The 10455-nt window shown below is 39.4% G+C and overlaps 1 pseudogene; it reads right to left on the bottom strand.

Moving 5' to 3' along the window:
• Positions 1-7663: 7663 nt before the first annotated feature.
• On the bottom strand, positions 7664-7945 carry LOC122916328 (annotated as a pseudogene).
• Positions 7946-10455: the final 2510 nt, after the last annotated feature.

Below are 10455 nucleotides of genomic sequence, written 5' to 3'. Positions count from 1 at the left end.
TATTTTCTAGGGACTTAGTATGTGTGCCATGTTTGTGAACACAGTCTGATGTGAGTATGTGTCTGTCACGTGTCCTCAACAATTTTATGCAGAGACTGTAGAGGTGACATGGCCATTGCATGTGAAGGTAGCATGAGAGTCGTGGGTGACACTGCAGCATTCTAGAGACGTACAGCAGAATGTCTTCCCTGTATTACAAGTGACCTGTGTGTCACATAGTACTAAAGTTTAAGTAGTTGCAGACTATCTATTTGGTTTGTGAGTGAAGTATGGAGCTGGGTGATTTTGTGATAACTGCTGAGATCGGGAAAGCAATACACACTGACCAGGTGAACGATGGATGCGGCACTTCATGTGAGCTCCTTGACTGAGGAATTACATGGGGGGTCTAGGGGACTGGAAACGGGAGTTTTATAAAATGTTAAATAACTGTATTGGCTTCATGCATTGTTATTGTGAAATTACAAAGTCCTATAAGTGTGAGATTATTTGTGTGAGTTCAACATTAGAGTGGCTAAGGAAGGACATTAGAGAAAGGAAACTTGAGGAATGCATATGCTGCAAAATGAGATGTAAATGTTTAAGACATGAGGATCTGAGATTATGAGTGTGTCTGAGAGTGCAAGGATATGGGAGCGGAGAATGAGAAATTCAGGGATGAGTGTAAACGGGTAAATATGAGAGGACACTGGGTTAAGTCCAGCAGTGGGTGTGATGGAATAAAGATTTCTGTGTTTTTATGAGGGTAGGAGGTTGCTAGAGGAAGAAATTAAGGACCCTTTCAAATCTCTGCCCCTTCTTCACCCATGAAAGGACATATGCTAAGGAGCTCACTCTTCAGGGAAAAAAGGGAAATCTACTGGTTTGTCCTTACATGCTCTAGCTGGTCCTTGCTGGCCCATTTCACAAAAGTTTTCAGAGGTCTGTCCACATTCTGACCAACAGACCTCATCTTCAGAACACAGCCTACCCAATAAGAATCCTTTAAATAGTGTTACCATTTTATTTTTTTAATTATTTTTTTAAAGATTTCATTTACTTATTTGAGAGAGACTACGAGAAAGAGGGAACAGACGCCAGGGGACTGGGAAAGGGAAAAGCAGGCTTCCTGCTGAACAGGGTGCCCAATGCAGCTACCGATGTCAGGACCCCGGATCATGACCTAAGCCGAAGGCAGATGCTTAATGACTGAGCCACCCAGTATCCCCAGTGTTACCATTTTAAATGAATGAACTGAACCATGTGTTTTTCTCCATTTGGTCCTGAAATTACACTAGAGATTTAAGAGTGAAAAAAAGGGATAAACAAAAAGGACAAGAATGTGAAAGATAATCACAAACTGAAATGTGAAATCCAGAAGACAGATATATTGGTAGTACATGACACAGACTTGGGAAAGACAGATTCTAAAGTCTCTACAGAAGAATTACAGGGAAAACTATGTCAAAGAATCACAGAAACACCAGGCAGTATTAGGGAACGGAGCTCTCGAAGCTGCGTTAGAGATCTCTTCCCCTATCCCAGAAGTAAGGAAACAATTTTATCCCTGTCAGGATAAAACCAGAATTTTCCTCTCTGGAAAGATTTAGCCAGGGAAAGAGGTAGTGGGAAACCTATGGCGCCCACTGAGGAGCTGGAACCATACTGAAGGAGAAAATTCTTCAAAGAAAGACAGAAGGACTGAGAAGGAGAGACAGAGAGAGAAAGGAAGGTAGAATAGATGGAAGGAATAATGGAAGGAAAGGGAAGGGGAAAAGAAGGGAAGGAAGGAAGGAAGGGAGGGAAAGAAATAGAGATTGATTATTCCTCTCAAGGGGTGAGATGTTCTATCCTCCCTCTATCTGACCTAAGAACAATGGCAGCCTCTTAGGTACTAGGTACCTTACCAGCCCCAGAGAAAAGCTCTAAGACACTAACAGTTGGATATCTGACAATAAAAAAAGTTCTAGCCCTAATATTCTACAATGAAGCCTTGTAATCCATAAGCAACCACATGCACAATAACTTCCAATCAGCTATTTTAGGGCCCCCTGTATTGTTCTGAGGAAAAAAAAAAAAAAAGGAAGTTGAAGTTTAGTGGAAAGCAATGAACAGAACAAAAGCATCAAAGTGGCATCCAAGCTTCGGAAAGAATAAGGAAAATATAACATCCATAAAACTGAGTGGTATAGAAAGGTATAAGAAACAAAACACTGGGTTATGGAAAAGAACACGTTCAAGTGAAAAATCTGATGGTGAAAAAGTACCATTTAAATGAAATCTATGGAAAATAAATTTGAGAAGACCCGGAATTCTTCTATCATTTTTGTTTGCTTAACATTATTTAAGAAACTCTTATGCTGTATCTGGTGCAGGAGATAAAGTAGTAGAAAGACAAAGTTTCTTGAAGGGTTTCTTTCTAGTGGGAAAGACATAATCAACGTAAAGAAGTCAATAGTGCCAGGCAGTGTTAATAACTAAGGAGAAAAAAAACAGGAAGGAGATTATGAGATTTTGGAAGAAGACTAAAGTTGTAGAGTGGGTAGAAAGCTTCAGCATGAATTTTGAGAAAAAGACCAGAAGCAAATAAGTGAGACAGCAAGGGGTGTTGACATGTGAGAGGAAAACATTCCAGCAAAAGAGAACAGCCAAGTCTCTCAAGAGCATGCCTGGTAGGTGCCAAGAACACCAAGGAGCAGTATCCTGGAACTGAGAAAATCAGGGGAAGGGAGGAGGAAACTATGTCAATGGAGATCAAGGAAAGCAAGACTGTGTAAGATCTTATAAATCAAGATAAAGTGGGCTTGGAGCAGAGAGATGATCCAAGACTGCCAGAAGTTAGACATAAAAAGACACATATCTCGGGGAATTGAAAACAGTATTGGGCAACACATACAAGAAACAGTCATTATGCAAACTTAATTTCAAAAGCAACCAAAAAGAAACGTAATTAAACAACAGAAGGACTACAGACAGAAGAAGCAGTCCTACATGGTAGCAAGGAAAGACCTTTACTTCATCTTCTTGCTTGGACACACCAACTGTACTGTTTACCTGTCAAATAACTCCTTCTGAAATAGACCTGAAAACCAGCTAAAAAGCTCTTCCACAACAAAGGATAAAAGGGCCACATTAAGATAGGAAGGAGAGCAAGAGATGCAGTCTCACCAAAAGTGCCACTCCCAGGGCTGTAGGGATCTCAGGAATATGGGCAGAGCTTCTCCCTGAGGAGTAAGAGGTTTGTGTCCCACATAAGGCATGCCAACTCTTGCAACCTGAACCAGAGAGATGCAAGCCCCCAAACATCTGACTTTTGAAACCAACTGTCTCACATCTCAAAGACAGAAAGGGCTGCAAGGCGCTGAGATTCTGATTTCCAAGGGCTCCAGCATCCCAGACCCCACTGCAAAACCAGCTCTTTGAAAAGTGCCTTAGACTATTCATTTGTTAATCTCTGCCTGAGAGATAGGGCCTCTTGGGATTCTGTCCAGAACACAGGCACTGGTAAGCACCATTTCTGCACTCCCTTCCACCTGACTAGTGCCAGAAGATTCGCACAGCCACAGCTGTTGCCCCACTAAAGCTGGCAGGCATGCCTCACCCCAGAGCTCTACCACTCCCTCACCAAAACCAGTGGATTTGTCTTAATAACTGTGCTCTCCTCCGGCCTCACTAAAGCTAAAATGAGTGGACCTTTCTGGGTCCTGCACTCAACCTGCCTTGCAAAAGCTGGCAGACCCACATGCTGCACAAAGGACTCCCTGGCTCTGGTGGCCAGGGGTGCTTGCCTCTCTGGGCCTCACAGGCCTAAAACAACTGAGCAGACAGTTCTTGGCAGGCTATCACCACCAGGCACTTCAAAGACAGTAGACCGAAATGTATCCTGAGCCTTCCTATGAAAAAAATCTGTTTACCTGTCTTAGAGCTTCAGCCTAAAGGGCAGGCTTTCAGGTGGGCACATAGGAAGAGGCTACAGAAGTGCTCTCAGGGAATGTAAGCCAGGGAAAGCCATCATTGCACTTTCCTAAGGACTGGTTACAGCATGGCAGTACCTCTCAGAAAAGAGTTTACACACTCATCAGCTCATCGGGAGACCCAAGTTTTGCGAATGTCAAACACCTCCTGATCTCCTGGACAGGAGGTCAGCAGGATTTACCACTCTGTTTCCAGGGGATTGCATATATTTTCATACTTTAAAAGCCGCTGGCTTCCAATCAGCCTGAAACGGGGTGCTAACTGAGATTCCTTTCATTGGAACAATGACAAGTCTGGGCAAACCTTCAACAATTGGGACCACATGGCTTCACTGCTGATTTCTAGTAAAATTCAAAATTCAAAGAAGATTCAATATCAATCCTTCCCAAACTCTTCAAAAAAAAAAAAAAAAAAAAAAAAAAAAAAAAAAAACCAAAAAAGAAAACAAAGAAACAAACAAAAAACTGAAGAACTTCCTCTTCCTTGAAGAGGAAGGAATGCTGCTAAATTCATTCTACAAGGCTACCAATACTATTACAAAACTGGACAACGACAATAAAATACAAATGAACAAAAACCAAATGAACATACAAACAAACAAAAAGCTATAGGCCAATATTCCTGATGAACATAGATTCAAAAGTCCTCAAAAAAACACTGGGAAACCAACAATATATTTAAAGGATCATATACCATGATCAAGGGGGTATTTATCCCAGGCAAGGAAGGACGGCTCAACAGCTGCAAGTCAGTCAACCTGATATAGGACATTAACAAAATAAGAGAAATAGTGAAGATGGTCTCTACAGATGCAGAAAAAGTATGTCACAAAGTCCAACACCCATTTAAGATAAAAACCCTCAACAGGGCAGGTACAGAGAGAAGGCATCTCAGCATAATAAAGGCTATGTATGAGAAGCCCACAGTAGACATACTCAATGATGAAAAGCTAAAAGCTTTTCCTCTAAGATCCAGAACCAGAAAGAGATGCTCACTCTTGCCACTTCTGTTCAGCAGTATTGGAAATCCTAGCCAGGGAAATTATGCAAGAAAAATAAATAAAAGGCATCCAAATAGGAAAGGAAGAAATCAAATTGTCACTATTTGCAGAAGACATGATTTCATTGATAGAAAACCCTATAGACTCTACCAAAAATCTGTTCTGATAAATAAAATCAGTAAAGGTGTAAAGTTACAAAATCTATACACAAAAACCAACTGCATTACTATATACTAATACTGAACTATTAGAGAGACAAATTAAGAAAACAATCTCATTTACAAATGCATCAAAAAGAATGAAATGTCAAGGAATAAATTTGTCCAAGGAGGTGAAAGACCTGTACTCTGAAAACTCCAAGATACTGATGAAACAGACAGAAGATGACACAAACAAATGGAGAGAGAAACTGTGCTCATGGATTAGAAGGATTAATATTGTTAAAATGGCCATACTACCCAGAGAAAATTTATAGACTCAGTTCAATCTCTATCAAAATTCCAATGATAATTTTCACAGAAATAGAACAAACAATCTTAAAATTTGCGTTGAACCACAAAAGACCCTGAAAAATCTTGAGGGGAAAAAAAAAAGAACAAAGCTAGAGCCACTGTGGTCCCTGATTTCAGATTATATTACAAATCTATAGTAATTAAAACAGTATGGTATTACCATAAAAACATACAAAGATTAATAGAACAGAAAAGAGAGCCCAGAAATAAACCTACCAATGTATGATCAATAAATTTAAAACAAAGGAGCCAAGAATATACAAGGGGGGAAGTGCCATCTCTTCAGTAAATATAATGCAGGGAAAATGGATAGTCACTTGCAAAAGAATAAAACTATCATTACTATCTTATGCCATACACAAAAATTAACTGGAAATGGGTTAAAATTTTGAAGGTAACCATAAAACTCTTAGAGGAAAACAGTTAATGTACTATAATCAATATAGACAGGATTCAAAGTAAATCATTTACAACTAAAAAATTGAAGGTGTACTAATATATTTAACAATTTCAAGGAAATAATTATAGAAATATAATATTACTATTTTATATCAGGTGGTAGAGAAAAGGAGAATAGAAGGAAAGAAGAAGCTCGCTCATTTTAACATTTCTCATTGTATAGAAATATTACAAATTTTGTGTGAAAAGATAGATCACTTTCATTAAAAGTGAAAAAAAGAGAGATTTAATATTACCTTCCACACCTAAATCATCCTGAATCATAAACTGAACATTGCGGGCTGGGGCAGGGGGCGGCGGGCAGGAAATGGACTACTGTGTCCTATCAAGTCTAACAAAACAACAGAGGAGGGCTTCCTAACCAATATTTCAGAGCACACTACTGTGGTGCTAGTGGTTATAACCACACTAAGATATCAACCTCATCGGCCTTGTGGATTCAAGAAGGGGCTGGACTAGCCAGATTCCCAAAGGGGATCCCAACCAACAGAAACTAGTCTCTTCTGTTTATTATAGTATGTAGTAAAATATAATCATTTTCAATATAATACAGGGTGAAGAAGGGCACTTAACACTACAGCACAGCATGCATATACAGAATTCTTACACTGTTCTTCATTTTGTCTAAGGGTTTTATTTATTTATTCATGAGACAGAGAGAGAGAGAGAGAGAGACAGAGGCAGAGGGAAAAGCAGGTTCCCAGAACAGCAGGGAGCCTGATGAGGGACATGAGCTGAAGGCAGATGCCTAACCGGCTGAGCCACCCATGGGCCCTCCACTGTCCTTTAGTTACAACTCATCTATTATTTTGTTGTCTGGTAATTTAGTTTAAGAAAACCATAGAAAAGTGCTGGAGAGAATGAAAATGATACTCACCTAGGTAAAAGGAAATTTGGGGAGGAAAAAAATTTGGTTATTTAGGTAGAATTGGTCTTTTTTTTTTAAATTTGTTAACATTTATGATTCTTACAGAGAAAATAAACAAGCTTCATACATTTAAAAAAGTATTTTTCACTTAACCTTTGCTTTAGTACTTAAAATACACATTTCAACATTTAAAAATTATTCTAATACAACAGCAGCATAAATATAACTCTGCAATTACAAAAAAAGCTAAACTGGGAACCAGTTAGGTTATTCTCATGTTTACAAGTATGATTCTGAAATAAATATTACTTCTAAACAGCTCTTTATAGCTTTTTAGGTTTGGCTTAAATAAATGTATTTTAGGTTGTGGGGAAGCTTACTATATTCCATGCACTGTTCTGAAAGGATTAAGAGCCAACCAGTCCTAAAAACTGAAGTACCCAATCAATCTGCAAAATAGGCAGAAAAAAGTTAAATGGGATTCCTACATAACATCAAAAGCATGTTTTGATACTAGAATCAAATCGGCAACTAGGAGTACTTCAGGACTGGCACAATGTCCTCTTTATAACTGATTTTATCATAAGAGTTTAAGGAGGAGCATATTTTACCACTGTCCAGTCCATTTAAAAGTGACATGTTTCTTCTTTTGTGCTAATGTGACTCCCCTGAATAACCTAGTTAGTCGACTGGTCACTAGTACTTTGGTAACCAGGCAAATCAAGCCTGTAAGAAAGGAAGCCAATTCTTAAACTACCATATTATCTGACCGATTCAAATTATTTATTTTCAACATAAACATATAAACTCAATATGAGATGTCTAAGTAAAGCAAATACCACCAACAAAACTGAGACAGCTTCTCTTACTCTAAGGTTTAGGCTTTGCCCAGAATTCCTTACACATGGAATACCCCATATCAAGAGTCATTGCTCCCACAACAAAGCCTTGGGCTGCCACAGGCATGTGGATCAAGTGAACAGGCATTTTAGTATTTCCCCTGCTCCTCAAATTATATAATCCATATGCAAAAATTGCTGCAAACCCGGCCACTGCAATGGGAACAAACGGTGCCTCTCTAGCTGTTCAGATAAGTTTAGATCCCTGATCTTCATCATATGAAGAAAGAGAAACATCTGTGCCAGTTGACATAGTAGCTGAAGAATCCTCCTACAGGGACAGGACTCAGGCTCCAACTGGTTTTCAGAAATGGTCTTAATTATACATTTTTTTCAGACCTGCTAGACTGCAAATAAGTTGACTATGATATGTTATGCAGTTATGCATGAGAAGTGATGGTAAAATTAGAAGAAAGAAGGTAGATAAATAAACTCACTGTTCCTGAGGTTTGTTCATAGATAAAAGCTAATACTTAAATTTAGTTCATGTTGCCACCTGTGAAAGCTGGTGTACAAATGGACTACTGGGGAAAAAAAAGAGTAACACTAGATATTCAACAAGATAGTCAAATTCAGGATGTTTCTTCTTCAAGGGTAGTAGATTTAGCATTCTATGTAGAATATTTACTTCCAGGACAATTAGACTCCATATCCTCTCTCTAAATGACCCAAATGTTGTCATTACCACAGCCATATCCCCAAAAGTCTTAACCCCAAAAGTCACCATCAATTCATGAGTCTCTAACTGCAGAGAAGAATGCATTCCAAAGTCCAAGGAATGATTTTTTTCAAAGTCTAAATGATACAAATGGGAGGACCTGATAGCATAAGCTGTATTTAATGGGAATCTCTGATATCTCAAACCATTGGCCAGCCACAATCTCTCTAAAAACAAAAACAAACACCAACAATGACAGGATCAGTAAAAAGCTAGAACTTGTTAAACAAGCTCAAGTTCCATGGCTCCAAGAGGTGCCAAGGTAGTTACGTGCTATTCATCAGCCCTCTTCTGTATCCTGTTCTACATTTCTTTTTCCCTGCCTCATTACTGTTACTGACCTAGGTTGTTTACCCAGTGGAATGGCCTAGATTTAATCTCTGAGAAGTATGAGCCCCTAGTTATCTTGGATTGCTGCAATTGCACATTTACCGTTTTCCCTGATTGTGGACATACCAAAGGGTATCCTAGGGATGGCCAGCCTCCAGACACACTTGATCCTTTCTGCGGTATCTAGTAACAGTCTTAGGTCCCTAGATCTTCATGCTTATCAGGGTTGATTACATCCAAGAATACAATAACTTCTTTCTCTGCTGCTCTGTAAGAAAGACTAGATTTTTCTTTTTCTTTTTTTTTTTTTTTTTTAACTCTTAGAGACATAACACTATTCAACAGCCACCAGTTCAATGCTGTATCCTCTACCAAATATACTTTCAGGCTCCCACCCAAAACAATCATCCCTCTGTTTAGTAACTTGGCTGAGAGCCAATGTTTTCTGAGGAAGCAGCTTCCAGGTGATGGGATACGATTACACGCCTGTCCTACCTGCTTATCGTAAAACTGGCCCTTGGGTCTAAGGCAGTGATATGATAGATCACATGTAAGGTAGACACATAGATGCTTTACTCTGATCTCCCTTCCAGGAGGAACTCATGGCTCACTCTGGCAGGTACAATCAACAGACAGTGCCATGTATCAGTTCTCAGCATATGCTGAGAGTGGTCAGTATTTAGCAACTGAACGGGGAAGGGGTGTAAATCCCCAGGCATTTCTACTTGGTGCAGGACCACTCTGACAAAAAATATTTGCTCCAAAGCTCCCCACTAGTAGGCAATGGCTGTAAAATAAGTTTCACAGTTCAACTTCTCTCTATACCCAACCCTGCTTTTATTCTCTTTTGATAGGTTTTAGTCACTAATTAACATCTTACATTCCTCCAGAAAATCCGATCAAGGATAATTTGTGCTGAAGAAGTAAAAAGAGGCAAGATGGCAATTTCTCATCTTGCCCACTAGTCCGTATACACAAGGAGTCCACAGAAAGCAAGTAGCAGCCACAGTTTAGAGTGCAATAGGACTTTCTATGTGCTTCCTAGAAAAAGACTGACACTTTGGCGACCTAGGATCTCTAATCAGGCACAGTATAGAATTTCAGAAAGAAGAAACAAAATGTCCCCCAGTGGGTCATCAGGAGTGATGCTAACTTTACCTCTTCCATCCCCTCTACTCTTCCCACTAGGGACAAAGTATAGCATTAAAGGTTTTGCTACAACTAATACACTGCTTAGCAGAGGTATCTACAGAGGTTCTGTAATCGTGCAGAGTATGCTCATAACTTGGCATTTTAATTGCACCTTTGGTTGGGTATTCCAATATTCTAGCATCTGTGCATCTCCTGAGCGATTCAGTAGGTGGTAAAAAGGGGAGGGATCCCAAAGTCCTACACCCGATTCCATACTTGCATTGAGAGAAAAAGGAACTCCTGATCTGTTTTGATATGTGATATCCCATGGTGGTAAACCAAACACGAAACACTCTGTTTGAAAAATGGTACTAATTGAAGCCTTGAGAGGATAAAAAGCCATTGTATATTCAGGATGTGTCTGTTCTTATTAGACTAAATATATGACCTTTCCAGAACAGAAAGGATTCAATACATCAACTTGCCGCCCAATGAACAACAGGAATTCCTGAGGAAGAGTGCCATCTGGTGACAGGAATAACTAAAAGAGCCTTGGTAAAAAGGAGTTCATGCTGTTGGGCCTA

This window comes from Neovison vison, chromosome 1, assembly GCF_020171115.1.
Source record: "Neovison vison isolate M4711 chromosome 1, ASM_NN_V1, whole genome shotgun sequence".
NCBI lineage: Eukaryota > Metazoa > Chordata > Mammalia > Carnivora > Mustelidae > Neogale > Neogale vison.
The sequence above is the reverse complement of the archived record's forward strand: the minus strand, read 5'-3'. Positions and strand labels throughout refer to the sequence as shown.